This window comes from Salvelinus sp. IW2-2015, linkage group LG2 (assembly GCF_002910315.2).
Source record: "Salvelinus sp. IW2-2015 linkage group LG2, ASM291031v2, whole genome shotgun sequence".
Lineage (NCBI taxonomy): Eukaryota > Metazoa > Chordata > Actinopteri > Salmoniformes > Salmonidae > Salvelinus > Salvelinus sp. IW2-2015.
In genome coordinates, this window is record NC_036839.1 from 34,469,753 (window position 1) to 34,492,540 (window position 22,788).

The 22,788-nt window shown below is 43.5% G+C and overlaps 1 pseudogene; it reads left to right on the forward strand.

Annotated features, from left to right (window-relative positions):
* The window catches only part of LOC111978903 (radixin-like), a 62,423-nt pseudogene that overhangs the window by 19,089 nt on the left and 20,546 nt on the right, over positions 1–22,788 (forward strand).

Below are 22,788 nucleotides of genomic sequence, written 5' to 3' on the forward strand. Positions count from 1 at the left end.
GTCGACCTCTAGTTACTAAGTGCCCATCTCCCAGCCTAAGAGGTTAATCCTACAGTCATTGTTTTCTGTGCCCCAGTCAGTGTTTAATCCCTGTTAAGTGTGGTGGGGCAGCTTTTTACAATTACATTAAACCAATCCCGCAAGGTGTCTGCCACGTTGTCAGCCACCTGTTACGCACGTGCACACATGCATATGTGCAGACATGCGTACACGTGTGCACGCCACACACAACATAGTCTTGTATAAATAACCTTAAAACTATCTCTTAAATAGGGGGCGCCATTTCCACTTTGGGAAAAAATAGTGCCCAAATTAAATGGCCTCGTACTCTGTTCTAGATCATATGATATCCATATTATTATTACTATTGGATAGAAAACACTCTGAAGTTTCTAAAACTGTTTGAATTATATCTGTGAGTAAAACAGAACTCATTTGGCAGCCAAACAGGAAGTGAAAATTCTGAAATGGGTCTCTGTGAAGGGCTTCGCCTATTCAATTGCCTTGTATTTATGGATATGTATGCATTTCATACGCCTTTCACTAGATGGACATTCTAAAACAAAACGATTTATTGTGGAACTAGGACTCCTTGCACTGCATTCTGATTAAAGATCATCAAAGGTAAGAGAATATTTATGATGTTATTTCGTATTTTTGTTGAATATGTTGACTCCAACATGGCGGAGAATGGCTGAGCGCTGTCTCAGATTATTGTATGCTGTGCTTTTTACTAAAGTTATTTTTTTAAATCTAACACAGCGGTTGCATTAAGAACCAGTGTATCTTTAATTATATGTCCAACAAGTTTTTCTGTTAGATTACGTGACTCTCTAAAATTTCTCCGGACAATTTGGAGCATTTTGGCGCCATGTTCACAATATAAATCCAGGATTTGTTTTTGTGGGTGGTTGTTTTCTGTGTCAGTGTTTGTGCCACACGGGACTGTGACGGTTAGTTTGTTTGTTATTTTGTATAGTGTCTTGTTTTCATGTTCATTAAATCATGGAAACTTACCACGCTGCACATTGGTCCTCCGATCCTTCTCGCCTCTCCTCGTCCGAGGAGGAGGAAGAGCTATATTGCCGTTACATGAGCTAACATAAATATATGTTGTGTTTTCGCTGTAAAACATTAAAAAAATCGGACATGTTGGCTGGATTCACAAGATGTTTATCTTTAATTATGTGTACAACATGTATTTTTCATAAATGTTTTATGATGAGTATTTATGTATTTCACGTTGCTCTCTAATTATTCCGGCTGTTTTGGAGCCATTTATGATCATGGCACCAATGTAAAACCAGGATTTGTAGCTATAAATATGCACATTTTCGAACAAAACATAAATGTATTGTATAACATGATGTTATAAGACTGTCATCTGATGAAGTTGTTCAAAGGTTAGTGATTATTTTTATCTCTATTTGTGGGTTTTGTGAAAGCTATCTTTGCGATGAAAAAATGGCGTTGTGTTTTGGGCTATTGTGGTGAGCTGTAACGGCAGTCTATTTCGTCCTCCTCATCGGACGAGGAGGAGGAAGAGCTAGATTGCCGTTACAGAACCACCCACCTAACTCGGACCAAGCAGCGTGGCAACGGGCAGCAGCGACAGCAGCAGCGGCCAACTACACAGGACTCCTGGACATGGGAGGAAATTTTGGAGGGGAAAGGACMCTGGGCAGAGCCAGAGGAGTATCGCCGCCCCAAAGCAGAGCTGGAGGCAGMAAAAGCGGAGAGGCGGCGTTTCGAGGAGCTAGCTCGGCAGCAGGAGCCGGATCTGGGTTACACCACTTGGGAGGAAATAGACAGGTGGTCGGTTGACCCAGGGAGAGTGCCGGAGTCCGCCTGGGATTCGATGGAGCAATGTGCGGAGGGATACCGGCGAATGAGGTTAGCACGACGGCGCGGTAAGAAGCCCGAGAAGAAATCCCAAAAATGTATTGGGGGGGGGGGCTAAAGGGTAGTGTGGTGAAGGCAGGTAGGAAACCTGCGCCCACTTCCCATGCTTACCGTGGAGAGCGGGAGTACGGGCAGACACCATGTTATGCGGAAGAGCGCACGGTGTCTCCTGTACGTGTGCATAGCCCGGTGCGGGTTATTCCACCGGGTTATTCCCCTCCGCGCGACTGGCCGCTAGATTGAGCATTGAGCCAAGTGCCATGAAGCCGGCTCAACATATCTGGCCTCCAGTACGTCTCTCTCGCGCCGGTGTACATGGCACCAGCCTTACGCATGGTGTCCCGGTTCGCCAACACAGCCCAGTGCGGTTATTCCACCTCCCCGCACTGGACGGGCTACGGGGCATTCAACCAGGTAAGGTTGGGCAGGCTCGGTGCTCAAGGGAGCCAGTACGCCTGCACGGTCCAGTAATCCGGCGCCACCTTCCCCCAGCCCAGTACCATCAGTGCCTACACCACGCACCAGGCTTCCAGTGCGTCTCCAGAGCCCTGTTCCTCCTCCACGCACTCTCCCTGTGGTGCGTGTCTCCAGCCCAGTACCTCCAGTTCCGGCACCACGCACTAAACCTCCTGTGCGTCTCCAGAGCCCTGTACGCACTGTTCCTGCTCCCGCACTAGCCTTGAGGTGCGTGTCTCCAGTCCGGTACCACCAGTTCCGGCACCACGCACCAGGCCTACTGCGCCTAGCAGGTCAGAGTCGGCCGTCTGCCCAACACTGCCTGCACTGCTCGCCTGCCCAGCGCCGTCTGAGCTGCCTGTCTGCCCAACGCGCCTGCACTGCTCGCCTGCCCAGCGAGTCTGAGCTGCTTGCCTGCCCAGCGCCGTCTGAGCCATCCGTCTGCCCAGCGCATCTGAGCCGCCCGCTGTCCGGCGTCAGAGCCGCGTCTGTCCGAGCCGTCAGAGCGCCCGTCTGTCCCGAGCCGTCAGAGCCGCCCGTCTGTCCGAGCCGTCAGAGCCGCCCGTCTGTCCCGAGCCGTCAGAGCCGCCCGTCTGTCCCGAGCCGTCAGAGCCGCCCGTACTGTCCCGAGCCGTCAGAGCCGCCCGTCTGTCCGAGCCGTCAGAGCCGCCCGTCTGTCCCGAGCCGTCAGAGCCGCCCGTCTGTCCCGAGCCGTCAGAGCCGCCGTCTGTCCCGAGCCGTCAGAGCTGCCCGTCTGTCCCGAGCCATTAGAGCCGTCCGTCAGTCAGGAGCCGCTAGAGCCGTCAGTCAGTCCAGAGCTGCTCCAGTCATGAGCTGCCCTCCAGTCATGAGCTGCCCTCCAGTCATGAGCTGCCCTCCAGTTGACTGCCTCCAGTCATGAGCTGCCCTCCAGTCATGAGCTGCCCCCAGTCATGACTGCTCCAGTCATGAGCTGCCCTCCATCATGAGCTGCCCTCCAGTCATGAGCTGCCCTTCCAGTCATGAGCTGCTCCAGTCATGAGCTGCCCTCCAGTCATGACTCATCATGAGCTCCCTCCAGTCATGAGCTGCCCTCCAGTCATGAGCTGCCCTCAGTCATGAGCTGCCACTCAGTCATGAGCTGCCACTCAGTCATGAGCTGCCACTCAGTCATGAGCTGCCACTCAGTCATGAGTCCATCGTCATGCTGCACTCAGCATGCTGCACTAGTCATGCTGCCACTCAGTCGCGCCAGTCGAGCTGCCACTCAGTCGCTGCCACAGTCCGAGCTGCACTCAGTCCGGAGCTGCCACTCGTCGAGCTGCCATCGCCGAGCTTCCGTCAGTTGCCCTCTGTCCTGAGCTGTCTCCTCTATCTAGGGGGACCTTTGTGAAGGTTCCTAGACCAGGGTCGGGGGCGAGGGTCGCCACTCAAAGGACGCCAAGGAGGGGGACAAAGACAATGGTGGAGTGGTGTCCTCGTCCTGCGCGGAGCCGCCACGGCGGACAGATGCCCACCCAGACCCTCCTCTTGAGTTTTAGGGGTGCGTTCGGAGTCCGCACCTCAGGAGGGGGTACTGTAACGTCCTGACCAGAGTTCTTATGTGTTGTACTTGTTTTAGTGTTGGTCAGGACGTGAGCTGGGTGGGCATTCTATGTTGTGTGTCTAGTTTGTCTGTTTCTGTGTTCAGCCTAATATGTGTCTCAATCAGAGGCAGCTGTCAATCGTTGTCCCTGATTGAGAATCATATATAGGTGGCTTGTTTTGTGTTGGGATTTTGTGGGTGGTTGTTTTCTGTGTCAGTGTTTGTGCCACACAGGACTGTGATGGTTAGTTTGTTTGTTATTTTGTATAGTGTCTTGTTTTCATGTTCATTAACTTCTCACGAGTCAGCAACCCTGATCCGGTAGCACCCCCAACTCACCCCACTGATTAGCACAGATGCATAGCGTCACAAGTAACTTGTAGCATCTAAATATCATTAAATCACAAGTCCAAGACACCAGATGAAAGATACAGGTCTTGTGAATAAAGCCACCATTTCAGATTTTTAAAATGTTTTACAGGGAAGACAGAATATGTAAATCTATTAGCTAACCACGTTAGCGAGGACACGATATTTTACCAGGCAGATTCGGCTAGGCGCCCACGTCAGTTCACATGCACAACAGATATGATATAAAATCGTAAATTGGGTCTTACTATGGCTGATCTTTCATCAGAATGTTGATCAAGTGTCCTTTGTCAAGATGAGTCGTTGGTTCCGTTCAGAAATGTTCTTTTCCACTGCATTTAGCACAGGTACCGGCCGAGTGGCACGAATTTCTCAAACGTAAATACAATCCGACAACGGTACACCGAAAAACTCCCGGAAAAATTCAAATAATCTGATTAATACTATATTGAAAAAACATACATTACGATGATATGGTCACATGTATCAAACAAAATTCGACCGGAGATAGTTTGCATACATAACGCCAGCAAAACAGTACACCAACGCAGCTCAAATTCGAGCGATTCAGTAAACCGGAAGTTGTCGGTCAACGCCAAAGAATTGGGTCCTATTTCACGTCAGTCCCAGATAAACAAAGAATTTCTCCTCTGACGTCATCTTGACAACCAGAGGAAGGAGAACGAGGTGTGTTTCTGGTCATAGGGGGCACGACCATATATAGCCAGAGCTTTGAAGCCAGCATAACACATCTATTTTATGTTCTTGGTCATGGAAAGTGCTGTTGAATGACTTCTGCTATCACTCAGAGACAAAATTGAAACGGATTTAGAAACTAGAGATTGTCTTCTTTCCAATGGTATGATCACTATGCATATAGTAAGAGCAATGATTGAATAAGAGGCAGTTTAATCTGTAGAGCAAATTATGCTAAGCGAAAATATACCTCCTGTATTCTCAAGAGGATAACCTTCTACCGACCCCCCTCCCGGATCCGGGATCTCCTCATCAGAAACGCTGACTAGCCTAGCCTAGCGCCACAGGGAATATATATATAATATAATTTCATGAAATCACAAGTCAATACAGCAAATGAAAGATAACATCTTGTGAATCCAGCCAACATGTCCGATTTTTTAAATGTTTACAGCGAAAACACACATATATTTATGTTAGCTCACCACCATATCCAAAAAAACACAGCCATTTTTCACAGCAAAGATAGCTTTCACAAAACCCACAAATAGAGATAAAAATAATCACTAACCTTTGAACAACGTCATCAGATGACAATCTTATAACATCATGTTATACAATACATTTATGTTTTGTTCGAAAATGTGCTATTTATAGCTACAAATCCTGGTTTTACATTGGTGCCATGATCATAAATGGCTCCAAAACAGCCGAATAATACAGAGAGCAACGTGAAATACTATAATACTCATCATAACAAATTTATGAAAAACACATGTTTACACATAATTAAAGATAAACATCTTGTGAATCCAGCCAACATGTCCGTTTTAAAATGTTTTACAGCGAAAACACAACATATATTTATGTTAGCTCATGTAACGGCAATATAGCTCTTCCCTCCTCGGACGAGGAGAGGCGAGAAGGATCGGAGCACCAATGTGCAGCGTGGTAAGTTTCCATGATTTATTAAGTCCCATTCAAAACAATATTTTCCTAACTCCTTACCCTAACCTTAACTTAAAAACCTAACCTTAACCCTAACCTACAGTAGACCTAGCTCCTAAACCTAACTGTAACACTAATTCTAACCTTAACCCCCTAGAATAGCATTTGACCTTGTGGGGACTAGCAAAAGTTGCTTGTTTATTATTTTGTGGTGACTTCACATACACATGGTTGTCGAGATCTGTGTGAAGAACTTGACTGACCTACACAGAGCCCTGACCTCAACCCCATTGAAACACCTTTGAGATTAATTGGAAAGCTGACTGCGAGCCAGCTTATCGCCCAACTTTAGTGCCTGACCTCACTAATGTGCTTGTGGCTGAATGGAAGCAAGTCCAGCAGCAATGTATGGGGTGGAAACCTTCCTAGAAGATTGGAGGCTATTATAGCAGCGAAGGGGGACCCAACTCCATATTAATGCCCATGATTTTGGAATGAGATGTAATATGAGCAGGTATCTCCATATTTTGGTCATGATGTGTATATACAGTACCAGGAAAAATAAATTTGTGGCCTGCTGGAGGTCATTTTGCAGGGCTCTGGCAGTGCTCCTCCTTGCACAAAGGCGGATGGTAGCGGTCCTGCTGCTGGGTTGTTGCCCTCCGGCCTCCTCCACGTCTCCTGATGTACTGGCCTGTCTCCTGGTAGCGCCTCCATGCTCTGGACACTACGCTGACAGACACAGCAAACCTTCTTGCCACAGCTCGCATTGATGTGCCATCCTGGATGAGCTGCACTACCTGAGCCACTTGTGTGGGTTGTAGACCAGTCTCATGCTACCACTAGAGTGAAAGCACCGCCAGCATTCAAAAGTGACCAAAAACATCAGCCAGGAAGCATAGGAATGAGAAGTGGTCTGTGGTCACCACCTGCAGAATCACTCCTTTATTGGGGGTGTCTTGCTAATTGCCTATAATTTCACCTTTTGTCTATTCCATTTGCACAACAGCATGTGAAATTTATTGTCAATCAATGTTGCTTCCTAAGTGGACAGTTTGTTTATTTCACAGAAGTGTGATTGACTTGGATTTACATGTGTTTGTTTAAGTGTTCCCTTTATTTTTTTAGCAGTGTATATCAGTGCTTGTCACGTTCTGACCTTAGTTCCTTTTTTATGTCTTTATTTTAGTTTGGTCAGGGCGTGAGTTGGGGTGGGCATTCTATGTTGTTATTCTATGTTTTTGTTCTGTGTGTATATTTCTATGTGTTTAGCCCAGTATGGTTCTCAATCAGAGGCAGGTGTCGATCGTTGTCTCTGATTGAGAATCATACTTTTCCCACTATGGGTTGTGGGTAGTTATTTTCTGTGTCTGTGTTTCACCATACGGAACTGTTTTGGTTGTTTGTTCATGTTTTGTTATTTTGTTCTGTGTTTATTTGATTTATTAAAAATCTATTATGGACACTTACCACGCTGCACATTGGTTCGATATTTCCTACTCCTCCTCAGACGAAGAGGAGGAGCACCGTTACATGCCTTCAGAAAGTATTCACACCCCTTGACTTTTTCCACATTTTGTTGTGTTATTAAGGCCTGCATTTAAAATTGATTTAATTTAGATTTTTTTTGTCAGCCTACACACAATATCCCATAATGTCAAAGTGGAATTATTTTTTTAAACATGTTTTCACTTTGTGATTATGGGGTTTTGTGTAGAGGTCAACCGATTTATGATTTTTCAACGCCGATACCGATTATTGGAGGACCAAAAAAAGCCGATTCCGATTAATCGGTCGACCTCTAATATTGTGTGTAGATGGGTGAGAAAATAATAACTATTTAATAAATGTTGAATTCAGGCTGTAACACAACAAAATGTGGAATAAGTCCAGAGGTATGAATACTTTCTAAAGACACTTATATACAAACCAAACCCTTCATACAGCCCCATCCTAACCCTCCGTAACCCTAATTTACACAACACATAAATAGACACAGTACTTACTGTATATATAGACACCAAAGCCGTAACCCACTAATCCTCCAACAGCCCTGTCCTGACCTGCTAATTCACTGACTACCAACATGTCAACATCCTCCTCTAATAATAACTGACCTACTGCTTTCTATGTGCATGCTCTTCTAGCATTGCACCTCTCTCCTCATGCACACTCTTGATAGGTCCTCTCTCCTCGTGCACGCTCCTGATAGAGCCGCTCTCCTCTTGCACACTCCTGATAGATCCGCTATCCTCGTGCACGCTTCTGATAGATCCTCTCTCCTCGTGCACACTCAAAAGGCACATCCTCTGCTTGTGCACACTGCTCTAAGTGTGTGCATGCCCTTCAAGCTTCTGTCTCTGGCATGCACACCCCTCTAACTGCTAGTGCATTGTCCCCAGCTGCATCTCTGCTGCTGCTGGCCGGTGATGTACTGTATATAGCAAGGCCAGTGCTCTCAGTCTGTCTGCTGAGTTGGCTAACTATGCACTGGGATTTTTACTCCCTCTGTCACACGTCTTATTGGAGATCTCTTCTCTAACTTGCTCTCTCTCTCTCAATTCAATTTCATATTCAATTTAATGGCTTTATTGGGAAACATATGTTTACATTGCCAAATCAAGTGAAATATATAATTAACAAAAGTGGAAAAAAACAATAAAAATGTACAGTAAACATTACACTCACAAAAGTTCCAAAAGAATAGACTTTTCAAATGACATTATGTCTATATACAGTGTTGCAATGATGTGCAAATAGTTAAAGTATAAAAGGAAAAATAAATAAACATAAATATAGGTTGTATTTACAATTGGTGTTTGTTCTTCACTGGTTGCCCTTTTCTTGTGGCAACAAGTCACTAATCTTGCTGCTGTGATTGCACACTGGTATTTCACCCAATAGATATGGGAGTTTATAAAAATTGGATTTGTTTTTGAATTCTTTGTAATCTGAGGGAAATATCTGTCTCTAATATGGTCATACATTTGGCAGGAGGTTAGGAAGTGCCGCTCAGTATCCACCTCATTTTGTGGGCAGTGTGCACATAGCCTGTCTTCTCTTGAAAGTCAGGTCTGCCTTCGGCGGCCTTTCTCAATAGCAAGGCTATGCTCACTGAGTCTGTACTCTCTCTCTCTCTCTTTCTCTCCATGTGCCAATCTCTTTCCTCTACCAGCCTCTACTCTTCCTTCCTCCCTTAGGTTATATCCGGTTGATACTGTACCACTGGCTCTGGCTGAGCCTGACTTGCTGCAGTCAGACACACACTGAAGCAAAGAAAGTTATCACACACTGACTGGAAGGGAGATAGATGGCCACATATTGGCGCTGAAGCTACAAATGACCCATATAGTTATGATGGGCTAAATTAATATTTGGTTATGAGACTTGTTATTTATTTGTTTATTAGGATCCCCATTAGCTTTTGCAGCAGCTACTTTTCCTGGGGTCCACAAAAAAAACACAGAACATGACAAGTAACAAAACACTGATACATTGATAGACAAGGACAGTCACAGAAATGTAAAATACAATGATTTACAAACAATGTGTGTTTGTGTTTCTCCCTTCACAGTCCCCGCCGTTCCATGAGTTGTTTTTTAATACAGTTTAAAGGTAATTTTGCTGTTTGCTTGAGAAATTGGAGATTGAACGGAGTTCCATGCGATCATTGCTCTGTATAAAACTGTGCATTGCTGTGAATTCGTTTCGGACTTGGGGACTGTAAAGAGACCCCTGGTGGTATGTTAGCAGTTAATATCTTGTCAACCCTCAACCAGGAAAGACTGGCATGCATGTTGTTGATGTTAGTTCTGCATGTGTAGTTAAAGGCATGCTGCTCTGTTTTGAGCTAGCTGCAGCTTTGCTAGGTCTTTCTTTGCTGCCCTTGGCCATATTACCAGACAGTAATCAAGATGGGACAAGACCAGCGCCTGAACAACTAGTACAGTTGATTTTTGTGTCAAAAACACAGAACCTCTTTTTATAACAGACACACCCCTCCCCATCTTCACAACGACTTTGTAGATATGACTTGCCAATGATAATTGACCATCCAATGTTATACCTAGGAGTTCAGCTTCCTCAATTTGCTCAATGGTCACAACCTTTAATTACAACTCCAGCTGGGGTTTAGATCTTAGAGAATGTTTAGAACCAAATACAATGTGTTTAGTTTTAGATGTATTTAAGTCAAGTTTATTAATAAGCCACCATTATGATACTGACTAACTCCTCATATAGATTTTCAGTGAGCACACTGGCTTTGGGTCCTGACATGATTGTGGAATCATCCGCATACATAGTCATTCTAGCTTTGTGTAAGACCWGTAGCAAATCATAAAAAATAGAGAAGAATAATGGCCCAAGGCAACTGCCCTGAGGGACACCGCACTATACATATCTGATGTTAGAGAAGCTTCCATTGAAGAACACTCTGGGTTCTATAGGATAAATAACTCTCCAACCATGTGATGGCAGGTGATGTAAAGCCATAGCAAGTATGTTTTATTTATGTCAATAACATCAAAGGCTGCACTGAAATCTAACAATACAGCTCCAACTATCAACTTATAACCAATCATCAGTCATCTGAGTCAGTGCAGTGCAAGTTGAGTGCTCTTCTCTAGATGCATGCTGAAAGTCTGTAGTTAACTTGTTCTCTGAAAAATACAATTGTATTTCGTCAAACACTATCCCCCGTCAGTTTACTAAAAACAGGCAGCAAACTGATTGGGCGGCTGTTAGAGCCAGCAAAGTGCTTTACTATTTTTTGTTTCCCATCAAGTTGTCTATACCTGGTGGCTTATCATTATTAATGGATAACAATAGTTTTTACAACTCTCCCACACTAACTTGACCAAATTCAAAACGCCAATCCTTCTCTTTCATTATTAGATAATTTATACAAAAATATGATGCTTCACTGTTCAATGTAATTTCATTTCACTAGGGAAATAGCAATTTAAATTAATGGCAATATCAAAAGGTTTTGTTTTAAATGACCCATCAACTTCATTGAACGATGTAGATGTATTGGGTTTTCTGCCCATGATGCTCATTCAAGGTACTCAAGTCTTTTTCTATTTTGTTTTATGTCATTTATCTCTGTTTGGTAATATAATGTATTATTCTCTTAAGTTTAGTCACCACATTTCTCAATTCACAGTATGTCAAACAATCAGCTGAGAGAAAAAAAACAAATAATCATCTGAGTATGCCACCTCTTTTGCATTATTCCTTTGAACCATACCATTTTTCAATTCATCATTAATCCAGGGGGCTCTAATGGTTCTCACAGTTGCATGCTTGTCAATCATTTGTATGAATAATTGTACAAATACTTCCGGTGTTGCATCTGGATTCACTTCCTCATGCACATCAGACCAACATAAAGATGTAAACAATTTATCAAACGAATCCTAAGAAAACATTTTGTATGATCTCTTATGAATTTCTTTAGGCCCAACCTTTGGCACTTTGGCTTTCCTTGTTATTGCCAAAATGTTATGGCCACTACAGCCAATGAAAACTAATATTGCTTTGGAGCAAAGTTCTGCAGCATTAGTGAAGATGTGATCAAAGTGGATGTCACAGATCCAACACTATTGGTATGCACTCTAGATGGTTAAGTGATAAACGGGGTTACATTACAGGCATTAGGCACAGTTMGAAGTTTCCTCTTGAGACATCAGCTACAGTTGAAGTTGGAAGTTTACATACACTTAGGTTGGAGTCATTAAAACTCGTTTTTCAACCACTCCACAAATTTCTTGTTAACAAACTATAGTTTTGGCAAGTCGGTTAGGACATCTACTTTGTGCATGACACAAGTACTTTTTCCAACTATTGTTTACAGACATATTATTTCACTTAGAAATTCACTGTATCACAATTCCAGTTGGTCAGAAGTTTACATACACTAAGTTGACTGTGCCTTTAAACAGCTCGGAAAATTCCAGAAAATGATGTCATGGCTTTAGAAGCTTCTGATAGGCTAATTGACATCATTTGAGTCAATTGGAGGTGTACCTGTGTATGTATTTCAAGGCCTACCTTCAAATTCAGTGCCTCTTTGCTTGACATCATGGGAAAATCAAAAGAAATCAGCCAAGACCTCAGAAAAATTATTGTAGACCTCCACAAGTCTGGTTCATCCTTGGGAGCAATTTCCAAACGCATGAAGGTACCACATTCATCTGTACAAACAATACTACCAAGTATAAACACCATAGGACCTGTCTCTTATACACATCTAGATGTGTATAAGAGACAGGAACGTACTTTGGTGCGAAAAGTGCAAATCAATCCCAGAACAACAGCAAAGGACCTTGTGAAGATGCTGGAGGAAACAGATACAAAAGTATCTATATCCACAGTAAAACGAGTTCTATRTCGACAYAACCTGAAAGGCCRCTCAGCAAGRAAGAAGCMACTGCTYCAAAAMCSSCMWTAARAAAGCYAGACTAYGGTTTGCAACTGCACATGGGGAMAAAGRTCKTACTTTTTGGAGAAATGTCCTCTGGTCTGATGAAACAAAAATAGAACTGTTTGGCCATAATGACCATCGTTATGTTTGGAGGAAAAAGGGGGAGGCTTGCATGTCGAAGAACACCATCCCAACCGTGAAGCACAGGGGTGGCAGCATCATGGTGTGGGGGTGCTTTGCTGCAGGAGGGACTAGTGCACTTCACAAAATAGATGGCATCATGAGGGGGGAAATTATGTGGATATATTGAAGAAACATCTCAAGACATCAGTCAGGAAGTTAAAGTTTGGTCGCAAATGGGTCTTCCAAATGGACAATCACCGCAAGCATACTTCCAAAGTTGTGGCAAMATGGCTTAAGGACAACAAAGTCAAGGTATTGGAGTGGCCATCACAAAGCCCTGACCTCAATCCTATAGAACATTTGTGGGCAGAMCTGAAAAAGTGTGTGCGAGCAAGGAGGCCTACAAACCTGACTCAGTTACACCAGCTCTGTCAGGAGGAATGGGCCAAAATTCACCCAACTTATTGTGGGAAGCTTGTGGAAGGCTACCTGAAATGTTTGACCTAAGTTAAACAATTTAAAGGCAATACTACCAAATACTAATTGAGTGTATGTAAACTTCTGACCCACTGGGAATGTGATGAAAGAAATAAAAGCTGAAATAAATCATTCTCTCTACTATTATTCTGACATTTCRCATTCTTARAATAAAGTGGTGATCCYAACTGACYWAARACAGGGAATTTTTACTTSGATKAAATGTCAGGAATTGTGAAAAACTGAGTTCAAATGTATTTGGCTAAGGTGTATGTAAACTTCCGACTTCAACTCTAGTTGCTAACCAGTCAATGTTCAGGTCACCCAGAAAATAGACCTCTCTGTTGACTTCACACACATTATCAAGCATTGCACACATATTAGAGGTTGACCGATTAATCGGAATGGGCGATTAATTAGGGCCGATTTGTAGTCTTCATAACAATCAGTAATCGGAATTTTTTGACACCGATCATGGCCGATTACATTGCACTCCACGAGGAGACTGCGTTGCAGGCTGACTACCTGTTATGTGAGTGCAGCAAGGAGCCAAGGTAAGGTGCTAGCTAGCATTAAACTTATTTTATAAAAAACAATGAATCTTAACATAATCACTAGTTAACTACACATGGTTGATGTTATTAGTAGTTTATCTAGCTTGTCCTGCGTTGCATATTATCGATGCGTGCCTGTTTATTTGTCATTGAATCACAGCCTACTTCGCCAAACGGGTGATTTAACAAGCGCATTCACGAATGAAGCACTGTCGTTGCACCAATGTGTACCTAAGCATAAACATCAATGCCTTTCTTAAAATCAATACACAAGTATATATTTTTAAACCTGCATATTTAGYTAATATTGCCTGCTAACWTGAATTTMTTTTARCTAGGGAAATTGTGTCACTTYTCTTGCGTTCTGTGCAAGCAGAGTCAGGGTATATGCAGCAGTTTGGGCCGCCTGGCTCGTTGCGAACTGTGTGAAGACCATTTCTTCCTAACAAAGACCGTAATTAATTTGCAAGAATTTTACATAATAATGACATAACATTGAAGGTTGTGCAATGTAACAGCAATATTTAGACTTTGGGATGCCACCCGTTAGATAAAATACGGAACGGTTCCGTATTTCACTGAAAGAATAAACATTTTGTTTTCGAAATTATAGTTTCCGGATTTGACCATATTAATGACCTAAGACTCGTATTTCTGTGTGTTATTATATTATAATTTAGTCTATGATTTGATAGAGCAGTCTGACTGAGCGGTGGTAGGCAGCAGCAGGCTCGTAAGCATTCATTCAAACAGCACTTTCCTGCATTTGCCAGCAGCTCTTCGCTGTGCTTCAAGCACAGGTGCATCAAAGCGGGGACCGAGAGACTGAAAAACAGCTTCTATCTCAAGGCCATCAGACTGTTAAACAGCCATCACTAACATTGAGTGGCTGCTGCCAACATACTGACTCAACTCTAGCCACTTTAATAATGGAAAAATTGATGTAATCAATTTATCACTAGCCACTTTATATAATGCTTACATACCCTACATTACTCATCTCATATGTATATACTGTACTCTATACCATCTACTGCATCTTGCCTATGCCGTTCGGGCATCACTCATTCATATATTTTTATATACATATTTGTATTCATTCCTTTACACTTGTGTGTATAAGGTAGTTGTGAAATTGTTAGGTTATATTACTTGTTAGATATTACTGCGTGGTCGGAACTAGAAGCACAAGCATTTCGCTACACTCACATTAACATCTGCTAACCATGTGTATGTGACAAATACATTTGATTTGATTGCGCTGTTTATGACTTCAAGCCTATCAACTCCCGAGATTAGGCTGGCAATACTAAAGTACCTATTAGAACATCCAATAGTCAAAGGTTAATGAAATACAAATGGTATAGAGAGAAATAGTCCTATAATAACTACAACCTAAAACTTATTAACTGGGAATATTGAAGACTCATGTTAAAAGGAACCACCAGCTTTCATATGTTCTCATGCTCTGAGCAAGGAACTTAAACGTTAGCTTTTTTACATGGCACATATTGCACTTTGTTTTTGCATTATTTAAACCAAATTGAACATGTTTCATTATTTATTTGAGACTAAATTGATTTTTTTAATGTATTATATTAAGTTAAAATAAGTGTTCAGTATTGTTGTAATTGTCATTATTACAAATATATATATAAAATCGGCCGATTTTAATCAGTATCGGCTTTTTTGGTCCTCCAATAATCGGTATCGGCGTTGAAAAATCATAATCGTTCGACCTCTAACACATATTATGCAAATACTGACTGTTAGCACTTGATGGCATATAGCAGCATCACAAAAGAATAGGCTTTAGATGGGGCAGGTGAACTTTCAACTACAACACTTCAAAAACATTTAACATGAGATCAAATATGAGGAATATGGCTCTGAACATATACAGCAACACCTCCCTATAGGGTATTCCTGTCTTTTCTGTAGATGTTATATCTCTGTATTGCTACTGCTGTCTGCCTGTTCTGAGGCCTCTGTGTTCTATAGATGTGATTTAAGATGGCGTATGTTTTCATTAACGGATAAAGGGTCTTATGACTTTTAGCTTTGGCACAGACATAGTTCTGATATCCTGGATTGCATTGGATTGAGTCCAATATTGCCCCTGGTGCAAATCCGAAACACTTAATTTATTTCCTTTTTTGTCCCCGTCTTTGGCCTACATCTCACCTCCTAGAACAGAACTACACTGCACTATTTACTCATGAAGTTCAGCTGGCATTGAGGATTTATTTTTAAAGCGGGGAATAATTCAAACCCAGGGAGTTCTGTTTCTGTACCAGAGGTATTTACTCATTGACGCGCTAAGCACTGGTTCTCAATCCTGGTCCTGGGGACCCGGAGGGGTGGACATTTTTGTTTTTGCCCTAGCACCACACACCTGATTCAATCATCAAAGCCTTTTGATGAGTTGATAATTTGAATCAGCTGTGTAGTGCTAGGGCAAAAACAAAATGTGCACCCCTCCGGGTCCCCAGGACCAGGATTGAGAACCAGTGCGCTAAAGGGCCATCGGAGAATCCTCAGTCAAATGGCTGCTGCTGCTATTCTGTTGCCAAATAACTGCTATTGTACCCTCTTTCTGTGAAGCTCGGTGCCTCGGGACGAGAGGAGAGGAGGAGAGAAATGGGACAGACAAAGAGAGAGAGAGAGTGAGAGAGGGGATCATTTCAACAGAGCAAGTGTGACTCACTTAGATTCTGGCCCGGAGCACTTTCTGGCTTATTTTGTGTCTTATGAGCTGCATCATGTGAATTGACAGGAGTTTGTTTCAGGGGGTATGTCTGTGGCACAGCCCTTTTGGATGCATCGTTGCTCAACTTTTATTTTTWWTTTTTTTATTGAACCTTTTTATTTAACTAGGCAATCACTTAAAGGGGTTGACCTAAATTCTAAAGTGAGAATGAGAGCCTGTCTGACTTGTGTGCTCGTGGCGTGCATATGTAGTGTGTGAGTAGATGTCCTACAAGAGGTTAGAGATATTTCTAGAAGAATGATAAGAAGTGGAGCACACACACTTGTGTGCATGTGTGCATGTGTGCATGTCTTCAGCAGTAGACTGCACAGGTGCCCACTCAACTCAGTCCGATAACTCCAACATCCACGTGAACACGCATTAGGCTACAGTATATGCAGCTAAAGCCCTTGCCCTCTCTTTTCAGTTACCCGGCAGTGGTGGTGTATCAGTGTAGTGGACTCTCACTTTGTACTGCTGTACATTAACAGTATGTGTTCTCTTCTCTCCAGCTGTGAGATGGAGGGATGCAGCTAAGGAGACTGACGGAGGGAGGGGGAAGAGGGGGAGCATGCTGCCAAGTGGGTTCTGTGTGACACATATCTGTGGGACATTAACATGTGCATCTGTTTCCTCTGAATTTGCTGTGCTCATATTGGTCTCGTCAAAACCAGCACCTTGGAAGAGAATTACCCTGCTGTGCACAAATGTTTCCTCTCCTTTTGCTTAAAGTACTGTGTGTTTATGAACATATGAGTTACTAATGGGTATTCTGTCTGTCTGTCTGTGTAGATCAATGTGCGGGTCACCACCATGGATGCAGAGCTGGAGTTTGCCATCCAGCCCAACACCACCGGCAAACAGCTCTTTGACCAGGTAAGCATGGGGTTGACTTAGAACAGACACACACACTATAGAGGGTCAACAAGGCTGGGAGCTGGTCTAGTTAGAGCCTGTATGGGTATTGTCAGGAACAGAGAGGGAGAGACTGAGACAGAGAAACAGAGCATTCATTGTGCAGAGCAGTGACAGAGAGAGGCCAGTGGAGACTGAGACAGAGAGGTGGGAGGCCAGTGTGTGTGTTGTGTGCAGAAAGGGCAGCTTTCAGTAGCAGAACTCGGGTGGGCTACAGGAGACTGCTGGAGCAGCAGAGAGCGAGAGGGATAGGCAGAGAGATGTAGAGACAGATATTGTTTGCATGTGTTTCCCAAGGAAGCTGATTGAGACAGGAAATGGCTGTGTATGTGAGTCGAGGAAATGCTGATATTTGAAACCTTTTAACTCGTAATGTGGTTCACGTTGACAGTCAGTTCAATTTGCGACTCCATTCCAGTCCAAAGATTGTTAGTAACTAGTTATCTCTGTAGTGCTGGACTGGAGCCCAGCTCTGACTCAGCAGGCATCCTCTTCTGCTGACTCTGCTTGTCATACAGGCAGAGTCACATCAGTGGACACACTGGACTCCAATGACACACTCAGTCACTGGACTCCAATGACCTTTACTTACAATCTTGCATGCACACCATGTCATAATCGCTACAACACACACATACACACTACAAGATACTCTGTTGCATTTTCTACAAAATAATTTCTCTCTAACGCTCTCTTGCTTTCTCTCTCTCAAACACTACACTGGGCCAACTGTTGATCCAAGGCTGATGGCCGATTGTTCCCTCCTCTCCCGAAATCGTGATTTGTTCAAAGCACCGGAACTAATACTGCTTTTTGTCTCATGCATCCTGTTGTACCATGACTGATCTATGATACCATTTCTGTTGAACTGGTCTGTCCACGAGAGATGAAACTCAGCCTAACCTATGACCTGACCCATCACCTTATTATGTACAGTCGTGGCCAAATGTTTTGAGAATGACGCAAATATAAATTTTCACAAAGTTTGCTGCTTCAGTGTCTTTAGATATTTTTGTCAGATGTTACTATGGAATACTGAAGTATAATTACAAGCATTTCATAAGTGTCAAAGGCTTTTATTGACAATTACATGAAGTTGATCCCAAAAAATCTATTTGCAGTATTGACCCTTCTTTTTCAAGAACTCTGCAATCCGCCCTGGCATGCTGTCAATTAACTTCTGGGCCACATCCTGACCAATGGCAGCCCATTCTTGCATAATCAATGCTTGGAGTTTGTCAGAATTTGTGGGTTTTTGTTTGTCCACCCGCCTCTTGAGGATTGACCACAAGTTCTCAATAGGATTAAGATCTGGGGAGTTTCCTGGCCATGGACCCAAAATATCGATGTTTTGTTCCCCGAGCCACTTAGTTATCACTTTTGCCTTATGGCAAGGTGCTCCATCATGCTGGAAAAGGCATTCTTCGTCACCAAACTGTTCCTGGATGGTTGGGAGAAGTTGCACTCGGAGGATGTGTTGGTACCATTCTTTATTCATGGCTGTGTTCTTAGGCAAAATTGTGAATGAGCCCACTCCCTTGGCTGAGAAGCAACCCGACACATGAATGGTCTCAGGATGCTTTACTATTGGCATAACACAGGACTGATGGTAGTGCTCACCTTATCTTCTCCGGACAAGCTTTTTTCCGGATGCCCCAAACAATCAGAAAGGGGATTCATCAGAGAAAATGACTTTACCCCAGTCCTCAGCAGTCCAATCCCTGTACCTTTTGCAGAATATCAGTCTGTCCCTGATGTTTTTCCTGGAGAGAAGTGGCTTCTTTGCTGCCCTTCTTGACACCAAGCCATCCTCAAAGTCTTCGCCTCACTGTGCGCGCAGATGCACTCACACCTGCCTGCTGCCATTCCTGAGCAAGCTCTGTACTGGTGGAGCCCCGATCCCACAGCTGAAACAACTTTAGGAGACGGTCCTGGCGCTTGCTGGACTTTCTTGGGCACCCTGAAGCCTTCTATACAACAATTGAACCGCTTTCCTTGAAGTTCTTGATGATCCAATAAATGGTTGATATAGGTGCAATCTTACTGGCAGCAATATCCTTGCCTGTGAAGCCCTTTTTGTGCAACGCAATGATGACGCATGTGTTTCCTTGCAGGTAACTATGGTTGACAGAGGAAGAACAATGATTCCAAGCACCCTCCTTTTGAAGCTTCCAGTCTGTTATTCAAACTCAATCAGCATGACAGAGTGATCTCCAGCCTTGTCCTCGTCAACACTCACACCTGTGTTAACGAGAGAATCACTGACATGATGTCAGCTGGTCCTTTTGTGGCAGGGCAGAAATGCAGTGGAAATGTTTTTTKGGGGATTCAGATAATTTGCATGGCGAAGAGGGACTTTGCAATTAATTGCAATTCATCTGATCACTCTTCATAACATTCTGGAGTATATGCAAATTGCCATCATTAAGAAGGCAGCAGACTTTGTGAAAATTAGTATTTGTGTCATTCTCAAAACTTTTGGCCACGACTGTATTACTGCCCCCCAGTAGTGACATCCCAAAAAACACTATTCAACACACATGGCTCCTAGCCTGGCCCATGCATGCTTTCTGAACCTAACACTAAAACTAAATCATATTACAACAAAATAGATATATTTTTAGACAACTAAATAACATTTAAATTAAAACTAGCAAATCAGGTCTGAATACTGAAATTAAACTGAATTCTAAATAAAATTCGATAACATATTTAATCAACCTAATACTTATTTTCCCCAATAGCACAAAGAGGCTGCAGAGATAACAGAGATAGCCTGCAGAGTTCTGTCTTACTATCCAGGTCTGTGCACAAACAATTCAAGCTTCTACTTCTCCACCTTTCCAGAAACAAGTCTCTCACCGTTGCCGCTTGCTATAGACCACCCTCTGCCCCCAGCTGTGCCCTGGACACCATATGTGAATTGATTGCCCCCCATCTATCTTCAGAGCTCGTGCTGCTAGGTCACCTAAACTGGGACATGCTTAACACCCCGGCCATCCTACAATCTAAGCTTGATGCCCTCAATCTCACACAAATTATCAATGAACCTACCAGGTACAACCCCAAATCCATAAACACGGGCACCCTCATAGATATCATCTTAACCAACTTGCCCTGTCTTCAACCAAGATCTCAGCGATCACTGCCTCATTGCCTGCATCCGTAATGGGTCTGCGGTCAAACGACCACCCCTCATCAATGTCAAACGCTCCCTAAAACACTTCAGCGAGCAGGCCTTTCTAATCAACCTGGCCCGGGTATCCTGGAAGGATATTGACCTCATCCCGTCAGTAGAGGATGCCTGGTTATTCTTTAAAAGTGCCATCCTCACCATCTTAAATAAGCATGCCCCATTCAAAAAATGTAGAACCAGGGACAGATATAGCCCTTGATTCACTCCAGACCTGACTGCCCTTGACCAGCACAAAAACATCCTGTGGCATTCTGCATTAGCATCGAATAGCCCCCGTGATATTCAACTTTTCAGGGAAGTTAGGAACCAATATACACAGGCAGTTAGGAAAGCTAAGGCTAGCTTTTTCAAACAGAAATTTGCATCCTGTAGCACAAACTCAAAAAAGTTCTGGGACACTGTAAAGTCCATGGAGAATAAGAGCACCTCCTCCCAGCTGCCCACTGCACTGAGGCTAGGAAACATTGTCACCACCGATAAATCCATGATAATTGAGAATTTCAATAAAAAAAATTCTACGGCTGGSCATGCTTTCCACCTGGCTACCCCTACCCCGGTCAACAGCCCTGCACCCCCCACAGCAACTCACCCAAGCCTCCCCATTTCTCGTTCACCCAAATCCAGATAGCTGATGTTCTGAAAGAGCTGCAAAATCTGGACCCCTACAAATCAGCCAGGCTAGACAATCTGGACCCTCTCTTTCTAAAATGATCTGCTGAAATTGTTGCAACCCCTATTACTAGCCTGTTCAACTTATCTTTCGTATCGTCTGAGATTCCCAAAGATTGGAAAGCTGCCGCGGTCATCCCCCTCTTCAAAGGGGGAGACACTCTTGACCCAAACTGCTACAGACCTATATCTATCCTACCCTGCCTTTCTAAGGTCTTCGAAAGCCAAGTTAACAAACAGATTACCGACCATTTCGAATTCCACCGTACCTTCTCCGCTATGCAATCTGGTTTCAGAGCTGGTCGTGGGTGCACCTCAGCCACGTTCAAGGTCCTAAACGATATCATAACTTCTCAGATAGAGTTCAGTGTGTCAAATCGGAGGGCCTGTTGTCCGGACCTCTGGGCAGTGTCTATGGGGGTGCCACAGTGTTCAATTCTCGGGCCGACTCTCTTCTCTATACATCAATGATGTCGCTCTTGCTGCTGGTGATTCTCTGATCCACCTCTACGCAGATGACACCATTCTGTATACTTCTGGCCCTTCTTTGGACACTGTGTTAACTAACCTCCAGATGATCTTCAATGCCATACAACTCTCCTTCCGTGGCCTCCAACTGCTCTTAAATGCAAGTAAAACTAAATGCATGCTCTTCAACTGGTCGCTGCCCGCACCTGCCTGCCCGTCCATCATCACAACTCTGGACGGTTCTGACTTAGAATATGTGGACAACTACAAATACCTAGGTGTCTGGTTAAACTGTAAACTCTCCTTCCAGACTCACATTAAGCATCTCCAATCCAAAATTAAACCTAGTATCGGCTTCCTATTTCGCAACAAAGCCTCCTTCACTCATGCTGCCAAACATACCCTCGTAAAACTGACTATCCTACCGATCCTCGACTTCGGTGATGTCATTTACCAAATAGCCTCCAACACTCAACAAATTGGATGCAGTCTATCACGGGGCCATCCATTTTGTCACCAAAGCCCTACCCACCACTGCGACCTGTACGCTCTCGTTGGCTGGCCCTCTCTTCATACTCATCGCCAAACCCACTGGCTCTAGGTCATCTACAAGTCTCTGCTAGGTAAAGCTCCACCTTATCTCAGCTCACTGGTCACCATAGCAGCACCCACCCATAGCACGCGCTCCAGCAGGTATATTTCACTGGTCACCCCAAAGCCAATTCCTACTTTGGCCGCCTTTCCTTCCAGTTCTCTGCTGTCAATGACTGGAACGAACTGCAAAAAGCTGGAGACTCATCTCCCTCACTAACTTTAATCACCAGCTGTCAGAGCAGCTCACATCACTGCACCTGTACATAGCCCATCTGTAAATAGCCCATCCAACTACCTCATCCCCATACCTTATTTATTTGTTTTTCTCCTTTGCACCCCAGTATCTCTACTTGCATATTCATCTTCTGCATATCTATCACTCCAGTGTTTAATTGCTATATTGTAATTACTTCGCCACTATTGGCCTATATATTGCCTTACCTCCCTAACCTTACCTCATTTGCACACACTGTATATAGACTTTTTTTACTGTATTATTGACTGTATTTTGTTTATTCCATGTGTAACTCTGTTGTTGTATGTGTCGAACTGCTTTGCTTTATCTTGGCCATTTCGCAGTTGTAAATGAGAACTTGTTCTCAACTGGCCTACCTAGTTAAATATAGGTGAAATTAAATCATTTAAAAAAAGAGAGGCTCTATGGTGTTATGCATGTCAATA